The 14077-nt window shown below is 43.2% G+C and overlaps 1 protein-coding gene across 7 annotated transcripts in view; it reads right to left on the bottom strand.

Moving 5' to 3' along the window:
- Rnf111 (ring finger protein 111) overlaps positions 1-14077 on the bottom strand; it is a 66590-nt gene that overhangs the window by 49563 nt on the left and 2950 nt on the right. For 6 of the 7 annotated variants that reach the window (XM_042687666.1, XM_042687669.1, XM_042687671.1 and 3 more), the window contains exon 2: positions 11676-11770. The exons of the other annotated variant lie outside the window; for it this stretch is intronic. The gene's annotated coding sequence lies outside the window, so the exon portion shown is untranslated. The remainder of the gene's footprint in view (positions 1-11675; positions 11771-14077) is intronic. 7 annotated transcript variants of the gene reach the window in all.

The following is a 14077-nucleotide window of genomic DNA, read 5'->3' as shown; positions in this document are numbered from 1 at the left end:
GGTAATGGCACAAAAGAATCAGAAAGGGTCTAAGGCCAGATCAGATAAGGACTACTAAAAACAAAAACAAACCCACCTCATCTCAACAAGGTAATGGTAGCTCATACCTGTTTTCCTAACTACTTGGGAGGCTGAGAATGGGAGGATCGTGGCTTGAAGCCAATTGGACAAAAAGTTTGTTAGAGTTTAGAGTCCTCAGCATATAGCTGGACACACAGGTACACATGGCTCTAATCCTAAGGTACACAGGAGGCCGAAAGAAGGATCAGAGTAGAGTACCCAAAAAGTCCAGGTAAAAAAGTACAGACTCCCTCTCCACCAAGGAAAGTTGAACAACTATGCACTTGTGATAGTGCATAGAGACAGATTCCAGCTTAGGCATGCACTTGGGGCAGGATTTGAGACTCTATCCTAAAAATAACTGGTGAAAAACTGGGCTAGAGGCATGGCTCAATGCTATCTCACAAATCTGGCAAGCATGAGAATAAGTTCAAACCCTAGTACATAATAATGATAATGATGATGAGGGGGAGGAGGAGGAGGAGGAGGAAGGTAACCCCTCTCCAGGGAATTGAGGTTTATACAAGTTGAGAGACTGGCCTGAGGTCTGATAACAAAAGCCTGGATGTAACGTACCTAATATTGCTGGACAATTGACGATGCAGGAGAAACTGTCCAGAAGTGTAAGAGCTGATTCTTAAGAACATGACTTAAAGAACAAGCAGCAGGCATAGCAGAGTTATGACAGGAAGATAACCAACCATATTCAATTCTTTTTTTTTTAAGTGATTTCATAGAAAATACAATCAGATTCATGATAATAAATTTTATAGGTATTCTCTAATAATATCTTTACCACATGGTTTTTGTTCTTGTTGTTGCTGTTTGCCTATCCTAGGGCTTGAACTTGAGGCCTGGGCTCTGTCCCTGATACTATTCTCTACCAAAGTATGCAGTTGTAAAATTTTGTAAAAGCAAAAGCACCAAATGTGTAAAAACTGTTTGTTCACATACTTAAACATAATTGTATCTCTAAAGTTAGGAGTATGGCTGGGAAGGTGGCTCAGTGGTAGATCGCTTGCCTTGCATGCATGAGCTCCTGGGCTCGATTTCCCAGCACCACATAAGCAAAAAGGAAAAAAGCAGGAAGTGGTGCTGTGGCTCAAGTGGTAGAGCGCTAGCCTTGAGCTTAAGAGCTGAGGGACAGCGCCCAGGCCCAGAGTTCAGGCCCACAACCGGACCCCAAAATAAATAAATAAATAAAATAAAATAAAGTTAGTAGAGCCCAGTTCTGTGATAGTAATACAACTTGATCCTGATAACACTATCATGACTATGAAGAGAAAAAAGTAACATTTTGTTTAAATATGGTAAATTACATATCTTTACCACAAAATGCTTCAAATTCCTACTAAGCTGAGCAATTTTTTTTAAATCCACAACAAAATAAGAAGCTAGCAGTAGGTAAAGAAATGGCAACAAATGAGCTGGGATGTAGCTCAGTGAAAAAGCACTTGTCTAGCTAACTGCCACATCCTGGGTTCGATTCTCCAATACCAAAAAAAAAAAAAAAAGAAAAGAAAAGATGAAATGAAACAAACATCCTATCATTTGACGAGCAGGAACTCCAAAAGATGAGAATAAGAGAAATCAATGGCTATGAAGCTGTCAAAGATTTAAGAATATTTATAATGTATATAATATGATACAAGAATATTTCCTTGAACTAAAGGAAATCACAGCCTTGCTACCTTTGTCTTCCAAGAAGGCCATTTACCTCCTAGCTCACACCATTCTGGCCCCAGCACCTCTTAGCTACTCCTGCAAGCAAGAACTGCTGTTACCTCAGGCATGCCACTGCTAGTCCAGCTACCCAGAGTGCTTGCCACCACATACCCACAGACTCACTCATTTCCTTTAGGTCTGACTCAAATGTTTCCTTCTCCATGAGACCTTCCCTGACCACTTTGTATTTTAAAACTCAATACATTTGTTTAAAAATTGTGGAGGGGCCGGGCGATGGTGGCTCACGCCTGTAATCCTAGCTACTCAGGAGGCTGAAAGATATCTAAGAATCACCTTTCAAAGCCAGACTGAGCAGGAAAGTCCATGAGACTCTTATCTCCAATAAACCACCAGAAAACCAGAAGTGGTGCTGTGGTTCAGGTGGTAGAGTGCTAGCCTTGAGCTGAAGAGCTGAGGAACAGCGCCCAGGCCTAGAGTTCAAGCCCTACTATGGACATACATACATACATACATACAATAGTGGAAGGCTGAGAATACGCATGCCTGAAGCCCTGGGTTAGATCCCTCATACCATATAAACAGAAAAGGCTAGAAGCGATGTCGTGGCTCAAGTAGTAGAATCCAGCTTTAAGCAAAAGCAGCTCAGGGACAGTGCCCCTCAACCCCTAGCACTTGAACTTGAGTTCAAGCCCTAGGATTGACAAAAATAAACTAAAAAAAATAAAGAAATAAAAATTATGGAAAAGCTGGGAAGGTGGCTCAGTGGCAGAGCACTTGCCTTGCATGCCTGAGGCCCTGGGTTCAATTCCTCAGCACCACATAAGCAAAAAGAAAAAAGCCGGAAGTGGTGCTGTGGCTCAAGTGGTAGAGTGCTAGCCTTGAGCGGAAGAGCTGAGGGACAGTGCCCAGGCCCAGAGTTCAGGCCCCACTACCGGACCCAAAAAAAAAAAAAAAAAATCACGCAAACGTTTAGCCGGGCGCTGGTGGCTCACGCCTGTAATCCTAGCTACTGAGGAGGCTGAGATCTGAGGATCGCGGTTCAAAGCCAGCCCGGGCAGGAGAGACCGTGAGACTCCTATCTCCAATAAACCACCAGAAAACCGGAAGTGGCGCTGTAGCTCAAGTGGTAGAGCACTCGCCTTGAGCTGAAGAGCTGAGGGACAGCGCCCAGGCCCAGAGTTCAAGCCCCATGACCGACAAAAAAAAAAAAAAAAAAAAGAAAAAAAATTATGGAAAAATAAAAGGAGAAACAAGTAAAAACAAAAAGTTAACCTTGTGCACTGTCTTCTTTCTCCAATTCAATTATTTCTGTAATTACCACCTACAAATCTTTCTTTTGGATCCGGTAGTGGGGCCTGAACTCTGGGCCTGGGCGCTGTCCCTCAGCTCTTCAGCTCAAGCTAGCACTCTACCACTTGAGCCACAGCGCCACCTCTGGCTTTTTTCTTTTGGCTTATGTGGTGCTGAGGAATGGAACCCAGGGCCTCAGGCATGCAAGGCAAGTGCTCTACCACTAAGCCACCTTCCCAGCCCACCACCTACAAATCTTGTATGCTTTCCCACTAGAACAGAGACTGTTTTGGCCATGATTTTGGTCCCCAAAACTTAACCTGGCTAGTATTCACTAAAGATTTACTGAATTGATATTTTAAGTAATTTTAAGACTGCAATGAGGCTGGCTATATAACTTAATGGGACTACTCTTGCCTATGCCTATCATACACAACCCCAGGCTCATTGCCCGTACCACAAACATGAACATGCACACGCGCAAACTGCAGTGGAACTACAATGAGGCAGAAGGGATAAAGGGGGAAGTGTGAACACATCTGCCAGAAGTTAGAAGACTTACAACTGGTTAATTCTCTGGAGAAGCACTGCTCAAGTTTGGCTTGTGAAGATTCTTACTCTTGTGAAGACTCTTAACTCTAGTTCTTGAAGTCCTGGGGTGTGGACTCAGGGTTTCCCGCTTGCTAGGTAGGTGCTCTACTATTTGAGCCCTATTTCCAGACCCCCAACTTTGACATTGTTGAACAGAAATAACAAAACCACAGACCTATTTTTTTTTTTTGGTCGGTCATGGGGCTTGAACTCTGGGCCTGGGCACTGTCCCTCAGCTAGCTCTTCAGCTCAAGGCGAGCACTCTACCACTTGAGCTACAGCGCCACTTCTGGTTTTCTGGTGGTTTATTGGAGATAGGAGTCTCACAGTCTCTCCTGCCCGGGCTGGCTTTGAACCGCGATCCTCAGATCTCAGCCTCCTGAGTAGCTAGGATTGCAGGCATGAGCCACCAGCGCCCGGCTCCACAGACCTATTTTGAATTCAAGATTTCCTTTAAGTCTGATTTCATAGATGAAAGATGTCTTCTATTGCCTCTGTACTGAACTTATTTTGACAAACTGTTCTGATTAAATTGTAAGAAAACCCAGCTTTGTAAAAAAAAAAAATTGGGGGGGGGGGGGGGTGTCTGGTCATGGGGCTGGAATTCTGGGCCTGGGCGCTGTCCCTCAGCTCTTCAGCTCAAGCTAGCACTCTACCACTTGAGCCATTTTTCTATTTGAAAAAGAAAGCAGCACACTGATTGATCAAGATGATTCATTACATGGCAATTCCTTTGTATAACTACTTTAAAAATGGAAATAAAAAAAGAATTAGCATTTTTAATAACTTTCTCAGGTAATAGTGGACATTATTTACACTTTACCTCAAAACTTGACAAACTTTATAAAGTACAGTTGAAATGTGAAATCTGAAACTATTATCAGTGAAACCTTTCATGTTGTTTCAATAAAAATGTATTACTATATTTTTCATTTTCTGAAGATCTTTTATGTATGCATAACTTTGTAATATCATGCATTAGTCAAACCTGAAAAACACCCAATTATGCAATATTCTCAAACACCAACACATTTCATAATCAGCAGAGTGTGTGTGTGTATGTGTCCAGATGCTGTGACATATATTTCTTAATACAAGTTACTCGGCAACCTGCGTCAGGAAGATCACATTTAAAGTCAACCTGAGTTAACTTCGAAAGACTGTCTCAAAAAATGTAGTAAAAGTTGCTCGGGGTATAGTTGACTGGTAGAGTACTTGCCTAACATATGTGACATCCTAGGGTCAATCACTAATACACAAAAATAAATTTTAAAAATAAAAAATGTATAGCTAGTACCAGTGGCTCACACCTACAATCCTAGCTACTGTCAGGAACCTGAGAATCATGATATGAAACCAGGCATGACAGACAAATCTGCAAGAGACTAACTTCTAAATAACCAGCAAAATACAACAACTGGAGGCAATGCTCAAGTGACAGGACACCAACCACAGAGAAAAGCTGAGACTGAGAGGTGAGGGGGCCAAGCTCCAGTGTGGACACTAAATAAATATGCAAATATGTATTTGTTATTATCAAAAGCAATCTCACAGAAAAGCTCTGAGCAACTATTAAGATCACAGTCTTTCAATTTTGATTGTTTTGTTTGAAAACTCAAATTCTCTCTTGGAAATAGATTGTATCAGTTGCTTTCCTTGAAGTTACAGGCTCACTTCATGTATATTAGAAAAAACATATACAAATACCCAAGTTTGTTTTTTTTTTCAGGCAAAAGCAACATTCCAAAAAGAAAAAGAAGGACCTGTTTTTTACTCCCATCACAACTTAGTGACACAAGTCCGGGAGTATTACACTCTGGTGTACAGAAGCACCTTACAGCAAACATCCCCATGTAATGTCACACGCAGTACTTATAACAATGCCTTTAAGGGACAAGATTACCGGACTTTACTGCTTATAAACAGTATTTTTGTTTTGTTTTAGTAGTACTAGAGATTCAACCCAAGCTTCAGTAAGCACTCTACTCCGTGAACTAGGCCTTCAATCCTTCAGTTTGTATTCTGTTTTTGAAATAGGGTTTTACTATAGCTTTGGTCTCAAACTTGTGATCCTTCTGCCTTCTTCTCTGTGGCTGAGATCAGTCATGAGCCACCACACCTGGTATAAAGGGTATTCTTAAGTGAAACTGGCTCTTTTTTTTTAATAGTGTATGTGTAGTAATCAAAAATTTAAAGATTGTTGGTGCAGCTCTGCCACTTTCTTGGTCCATACTACAGCTGTTTCAAAAATACCACTGCAAATGTCAACTAATGCTGACATTTGTCACACAGCAAAGAAGAACTTGGTATTATTATGAAAGTTTCAACATAGCAGACCTCCCACACCCAAAGACCTCCTCAAGAGTCCACATACCACACTGTTAAGAACTGCTATTTTTAGCCAGGCACCAGTGGCTCACACCTGTAGTCCTAGCTACTCAGGAGGCTGAGATCTGAGAAACGAGGTTCAAAGCCAGCCCGGGCAGCAAAGTCCATGAGACTCTTATCTCCAATAAACCACTAGAAAACTGGAAGTGGTGCTGTGGCTCAAAAGGTAGAGTGCTCTCCTTGAGCTGAAGAATGCAGGGACAGCGCCCAAGCCCAGAGTTCAAGCCCCATGACCGACCAAAAAAAAAAAAAAAAAAAACTGGGGCTGAGAAGGTGGCTGAGTAGTAGAGCACTTGCCTTGCATGCATGAGGCCCTGGCTGGGTTCGATTCCTCAGCACCACATATGCAAAAAGAAAAAAGCCAGGGGCTGGGAAGGTGGCTCAGTGGTAGAGCACTTGCCTTGCATGCCTGAGCTCCTGGGTTTGATTCCTCAGCACCACATAAGTAAAAAAGAAAAAAGCCGGAAGTGGTGTTGTGGCTCAAGTGGTAGAGCACTAGCCTTGAGCTGAAGAGCTGAGGGACAGCACCCAGGCCCAGAGTTCAGGCCCCATGACCGGACCCAAAAAAAAAAACAAAAAACTGCTATTTTCTGAACATACCTAACAAAATAGCAAGAGGAACTCTACCTCCAAAAGAATTGGGTAGTTAAAAAAAAAAAAAAGTTGAACAGAAGCTTTATTTTCCCCTGTACCTTGTATTTTGTTAACTTGATATCATTTGCATTACTTAAAAAAAAACAGATCTGGGCACTGGTGGCTCACACCTGTAATACTAGCTACTCAAGAGGATACTAGCTACTCTGAGGATGACAGTTCAAAGCCAGCCCAGGAAGGAAAGTCCAAGAGATTTTTTTGGGAGGGTCCGGTCGTGGGGTCTGAATTTTGGTCGTGGGCGCTGTCCCTCAACTCTTCAGTTCAAGGCTAGCGCTCTACCACTTGAGCCACAGCACCACTTCCCGCTTTTTTTTTCTGCTTATGTGGTGCTGAGGAATCGAACCCAGGGCCTCATGCATGCAAGGCAAGCACTCTACCACTGAGCCACCTTTCCAGCCCCCAAGAGATTTTTATCTCCAATTAACCCCCAGAAAATCAGAAGCAGCACTGTGGCTCAAGTGGTAGAATGGTCACTTTGAGCTAAAGAGCTCAGGGACAGTGCCCAGGCCCAGGGTTCAAGCCCCACAACTGACCAAAAAAAAAAAAAAAAAAAAAAGCCAGGCAAAGCTACTGAGAAGTCTGGGATCAGAGAACAACAGTTTGAAGCCAGCCCAGGCAGAAAAGTCCATGAGACTCTTTCTGCCTGAGCTGGCTTTGAACCAGGACTCTTAGATCTCAGCCTCCTGAGTAGCTAGGATTATAGGTGTAAGTCACAGTGCCTTGACTCTCCAGGAGACTCTTATCTCCAATTAACCACCAAATAGCTGGAAGTGGAGCTGTGGCTCAAATGGTAGAGTGTTAGACTTGTCCAAAAGTAGCTCAGGAATGGTTCCTGGGCCCTGATTTCAAGGACAGGGCTGGCACACACAAAAACAAAGGGGAAAGAGAAAGGGGGGGAGGAGAAGGAAGATGATAGGGCAGGGGGAAAGGGAGAGGGAGAGGGAGGGGAAAGGGAGAGGGAGAGGGAGAGGGAGAGGGAGAGGGAGAGGGAGAGGGAGAGGGAGGGGAGAGGGAGAGGGAGAGGGAGAGGGAGAGGGAGAGGGAGAGGGAGAGGGAGAGGGAGGGGAGAGGGAGAGGGAGGGGAGAGGGAGAGGAGATCTAAACTGACATCAAAAGTAAATAAGCAGATGGGACTGGGAAGGTGGCTCAGTGGTAGAGCGCTTGCCTTGCATGCATGAGGCCCTGGGTTCGATTCCTCAGTACCACATAAGCAAAAAGAAAAAAGCCGGAAGTGGCGCTGTGGCTCAAGTGGTAGAGTACTAGCCTTGAGCTGAAGAGCTGAGGGACAGCGCCCAGGCCTAGAGTTCAGGCCCCATGACCAGACCCTAAAATAAAATAAAATAAAAAGTAAATAAGCAGAGCTGGAAGCTGGGAGCTCATGCCTGTAATCCTAGCTACACAGGAGGCTGAAATCTGAGGATCTCAGATAGAAGGCTAGTTTGAAGCCAAGCCTGGGCAGTGAAGTCTGTGAGATTCTCATCTCCAATAAACTATTCAGAAAGAGCTAGAAGTAGGACTATGGCTCAAGTGGTAGAGCACTAGCCTTGAGCAAAAGAAACTCAGGGACAGCACCCAAACTCTTAAGTTCAAGCCCCATGATCAACCAAAAAAAAAAAAAAGTGAATTAAACTGGATGCTGGTGGCTCATGCCTATAATCCTAGCTACTAAGGAGGCTGAGATCTGAGGATCACTGAAGCCAATCTTGGTAGGACTAGCACCAAAAAGAAAAAGAAAACAGAAAAAACAAAGGTAGAGGGCTAGGAGCATAGCTCAAGTAGTACAAAACCTGCCTCATACTGGGTGGATTTCAATCTCCAGTACCAAGAGAAAAAAAGTAAAGAAAAAATGCATGCAAGGCTGGGAAGGTGGCTCAGTGGTAGAGCGCTTGCCTTGCATGCTCAAGGTCCTGGGTTCGATTCCTCAGCACCACATAAGCAAAAAGAAAAAAGCCGGAAGTGGCGCTGTGGCTCAAGTGGTAGAGGGCTAGCCTTGAGCTGAAGAGCTGAGGGACAGCGCCCAGGCCCAGAGTTCAGGCCCCACGACCGGACCCAAAAAAAAAAAAAAATGCATGCAAATATTCTACTAAGAAATAGGAACACAGGACGTGGAAGGTAAAGGTAAGTAGTACACGTGCTTAGCATGCTTGAGGATTCTGTGTTCAATATAAAATGCCACCCCAAATTTTTTTTGAAAATTACTTATGAAAAAAATGAACAAGGCTAGGCCCCAGTGGCTCAAACTTGTAAGAGGAAACTGAAGAGACTAAGGTCTGAGGATCCAGATTCTATTTCAAAGCCAACCCATACAAACAAATCCAAGAGACTCTTATTTGGTAAAGTAGTAGAGCACCAGCCTTGAGCAGAGAAAGCTAATCAAGAGCATGAGACCCTGAATTCAAGCCCCATTATCAGCACAATAAATAAATCCATGAACAGATAAAATTTGTTTCAAAAATAAGTTCAAAATGGGGCTGGGAAGGTGGCTCAGTGGTAGAGCACCTGCCTTGCATGACTGAGGCCCTGGGTTCGATTCCTCAGCACCACATAAGCAAAAAGAAAAAAGTCAGAAGTGGCACTATGGTTCAAGTGGTAGAGCGCTAGCCTTGAGCTGAAGAGCTGAGGGACAGCGCCTAGGCTCAGAGTTCAGGCCCCATGACCGGACCCAGAAAAAACAAACAAACAAAAAAAAAAGTTCAAAATACTGTTTAGGTTTAAAAATAAAATATAGAGCCGGGCCGGTGCTTCACGCCTGTAATCCTAGCTACTCAGGAGGCTGAGATCTGAGATCTGAGGATGGAGGTTCAAAGCCAGCCCAGGCAGGAAAGTCCATGAGACTCTGATCTCCAATAAACCACTCAAAAACTGGAAGTGGACCTGTGGCTCAAGTGGTAGAGCACGAGCCTTGAGCTGAAGAGCACAGGAACAGTGCCCAAGCCTAGAGTTCAAGCTCCACGACCGCCCAAAGAAAAAAAAAAAATTAAAATATGGGCAGGGTGGGTGAAAAAAATAAATATATATATATATATAAATATATAAATATCCATGCATTAGTCAAAGAATAACCATGAAATAAACCAAAATGCAATAGCCACTTCCTGTAATGATGTGTTGATAAGTTTCTATTATATATGAAATTTTCAAGTTTTTTAAGTTCATTTAAAAAGCTAGATAAAACCAGTAATTTACTTCAGGACACTTTGAAAGGTGGACATAAGGAGAATCACAGTTTAAGGCCAGTCTACACAAAAAATTAGCAAGCAGTCAACAATTAACAAGCTGGGTATATTGGTATATGCCAGCCATTCTAGCTACTCAAGAGGTGTAAACAGGAAGACTGAGGTCCAGGCCTGCTTCAGCAAAAATACAAGATCCTACGAAAAAGAAATAAAGCAAAAAGAGCTAGGGGTGTGGCTCAAGTGGTAAGTATAAGGCCCTGAATTTTTTTTTTTTTGGGGGGGGTTTTCATTCGTGGGGCCTGAACTCTGGGCCTGGGAGCTGCCCCTCAGCTCTTCAGCTTAAGGTTAGCACTCTACCACTTGAGCCTCAGCCCCACTTCCAGCTTTTTCTGCTTATGTGGTGCCGAGGAATTGAACCCAGGGCCTCATGCATGCAAGGCAAGCACTCTACCACTGAGCCACCTTCCCAGCTCCTCTTCCTTCTATTTCATATGACCACAAGACTATATCAGAACATAACTCAATAGTTATTTGAAAAGCGGCAGTTAAGAATAAAATAGTTGGGGGCTGGGAAGGTGGCTCAGTGGTAGAGCGCTTGCCTTGCAATGCATGAGGCCCTGGGTTCGATTCCCCAGCACCACATAAGCAAAAAGAAAAAAGCCGGAAGTGGTGCTGTGGCTCAAGTGGTAGAGCGCTAGCCTTGAGCTGAAGAGCTGAGGGACAGCGCCCAGGCCCAGAGTTCAGGCCCCACAACCGGACCCAAAAAAAAAAAAAAAAAAAAGAATAGTTGGGACTAGGAAGGTGGTTCAGTGGTAGAGTGCTTGTCTCGCAAGCATGAGGCCCTGGGTTCGATTCCTCAGTACCACATAAGCAGAAAAAGCTGGAAGTGTTGCTGTGGCTCAAGTGGTACAGTGCCAGCCTTGAGCTGAAGAGCTTAGGGACAGCGCCCAAGCCCAGAGTTCAGGCCCCTTGACCAACCAAAAAAAAAAAAAAAAAGAATAGTTACTTTAATATAAATGTGTAGCCCAAAAGCATCTACCATATTTTTCCCTCATTCTTCAGTCTTCATCTCTAAAAATCATGGACACTTTCCTACATAGTCATAAAGCCACTATGATCTTTATCAACAATATGGGATCTCTTGCAGGGTTTTAAAAATGACTTTCTAGCAGCCAGGCATGGTAGCACATGCTTATGAATCCCAGCTTAGAGGCAGGAGAATCCAGAATTCAATGCCACACCCTAGGATATACAGCCAAAGCCTTTTTTTTTTTTTTTTTTGGTCGGTCATGGGGCCTGACTTCTGGGGCCAGGGCACTGTCTCTCAGCTCTTCAGCTCAAGGCTAGTGCCTACCACTTGAGCCATAGCACCACTTCCAACAGCCAATGCTTTTCAAAAAAAACTTCCTACCTACCATGTACAAGGTCCTGAGTTCAAGCTAAATAAAACAACAACAATTTTTAAACCTAAAGATTGTGAACAATTGGTTTCTTTGAATCTGAATTTAAACAAGGCCAACTTGAATTAGGTTCTAAAACATAAAATGTTCTTACTATATTTACATCACCGATCAACAATTATGACAAGCCTGAGACAAATCAAAAATTGATTTACATGCACAGATTGTCAGAATAAGACGCAAGCTAATGTATCTTCTACCTATAAGGACTCATTCTCCCTTAGTCATCATGGCTGATTCTTCCTACTTGCTGGGATCACCAGTCAACTTTTACCTCTAGAAGATGGCTAGACTTAACCATCTGATCCACAGCAGAACTCCATTTCCATTCATCATCCATAACAGGTCTTATTTTCTCCAGAGCACTTACCACTAACTGAAACTACTCTGTCCAGTATGTTTCCACTGAACAGCACATCCACTCCACAAAGGCAGAAGGCTTTCTACACAGACCAGTGACAGTGCCTAGAACGTGAGACATTCATTAAATACTTAGTGAGTAAGTAATAATGTAGGTCCTGTATTTAAAATGTTAAATTCAGCTAAGGTTTTTTCATTTTGTTTTGTTTTGTTGGCCTTCAAACATTTATAACTTTCTCCTCATCTAATGGTAACTTTTGAGTACCTATAGAAACCTGGGGACAAGTTCCCAAGAATTTGTGGGATGGTTAGGCACTGGTGGCCAAGCCTGTAATCCCTAGCTAATAAGGAGACTGAAATCTGAGGATCACAGTTCAAAGTCAGCCCAGGCAGTTAAGTCTGTGAGACTCTTATCTCCAATTAACCACCAGAAAACCGTAAGTGGTGCTGTGGCTCAAAGTGGTATAGTGCTAGCCTTGAGCAAAAGAGCTGGGAGAGGAAGGAGGACCGGACAGTGCCCAAAGTTCAAGCCCCACGACCATTTAAAAAAAAAAATCTGTGGAATGTAAGAAAGACCAAATATTCAAACACAGAATAATCTCAGTAACAATGACAGATTTCTCCAAGAAAAATAAATTATGCAGGATGATTTAAAGAACATTACCAAGTTGGATGCAGTGGTTCAAGCCCTGTAATCACAACTATTCAAGAAGGCCAAAAGTGAAACCTCAACAAACAAGCTGGGCATGGTGGTTCACCCTGTAATCCCAGCTATGTAGAAGATGTAGAGAGGATAATCTTGGTCCAAAGTTGGCCCAGTGAAAAAGTAGGTGACTTTTTTCAGGAGACCCCTAAAAAAAAACTAAAGTGAAAAGGGCTAAAGATTTGGCTCACATGGTAGAGCTTGACTAGCAAATGCAAGACTCTGACTTCAAACCACAGTCCTCCACTACCACCAAAAAAAAGAACATTACCAGGAGTAATTACAAGTTTAATTTTTAGTACATTTGAGGGTATGAATGTTTGAATTGGGGGGGAGGGGGTGGCATCCTGGGGCTTAAGCTCCGGGACTGGGCACTGTCTCTGAGCTTTTCTTTATTCTCAAGGCTAGTACTCTATCACTTGAGCTATACCTCTACTTCTAGCTTTTTGGTACTTAAGTGGAGATAAGTCTCACAGAATTTCCTGCCCAGGTTGCCTTCAAACCGCAATCCTTTCTGAGTAGCTAGGATTATACACATGGGCCACCAGTGCTCAGCTTTGGAATAATATCTACAATGAGCAGCAGTATTACCTAGAATAAATATGGCTTTATCATAGGTTCATATATATGCATATGAATGTATATTTATGTACATGGTGAAGAAATTTACACCCTTCCTGGAGATTTGATCATGACAAGCACAACATGAATAGCTACTAAAATACCCAAGTCAAAACACAACACATTAAATTTGGGACGTAGAGTAAACCAGAGTAATGGATCCTACATATTCTTTTTTTTTTTTGGGCCCGGTTGTGGGGCCTGAACTCTGGGCCTGGGCACTGTCCCTCAGCTCTTCAGCTCAAGGCTAGCACTCTACCACTTGAGCCACAGCACCACTTCCGGCTTTTTTCTTTTTGCTTATGTGGTGTTGAGGAATCGAACCCAGGGCCTCATGCATGCAAGGCAAGAGCTCTACCACTGAGCTACCTTCCCAGCCCCATCCTACACATTCTTTAACAACAGAGAAAGCTACAAAGCTCTCAGGAGGGAAATTCATAGATCTAGTGTACAGCAAGCAAAGCTGGATCTAAAACCTAGATCACTTGTCTCTAGCTCTAGACTGTGTGTGTGTGTGTGTGTGTGTGTGTGTGTGCGCACGCGCGCACGCACTCTGGCAAGTGGCCCAAGTGCCTTGAGCTGAAGAGCTAAGGGACAGGGCCCAGGCCCAGAGTTCAAGCCCATGACTGATCTTCCCCCCCCCTCAAAAAAAAAAAAAGTCTCATGAACATTCCTGCTTGGGCTGGCTTCAAACAGATCCTCTGAGTCACTAGGATTTACAGGTAGAGCCAATGGCACTGGGTTTCTATACTTTTGTGAGAGATAATGTGGCCCACAGAATGTTAATGTTAAGTTACAGCATACTTAAATTATTATCATTTTTATTACTATCACTTTCCCCCCTATTGAAATCCTAGGCCACTGGTGGGGTGGAGGGAAAGTCAAAGCAGGGGTACATATAATTATTGGTAATTTGTGGACCTACCGAAAACTGGGACAACTGTTACTGAGGATATATGGGATGTAAAAAAGACACACAAAAGGAATAAGACATTCAAGCATAATTCTGTACTTTTGCTGAACAATAAATTGCAGGTTGTTGAAAAAAAATTGTAAGGGCTGGGAAGGTGGCTCAGTGGTAAAGCACT

This window comes from Dipodomys spectabilis, unplaced genomic scaffold, assembly GCF_019054845.1.
Source record: "Dipodomys spectabilis isolate Male_0828 unplaced genomic scaffold, ASM1905484v1 ptg000108l, whole genome shotgun sequence".
NCBI classification, from domain to species: Eukaryota; Metazoa; Chordata; class Mammalia; order Rodentia; family Heteromyidae; genus Dipodomys; species Dipodomys spectabilis.
Note: the sequence above shows the minus strand (reverse complement) of the source record. Positions and strands in the feature narration are given on the sequence as shown.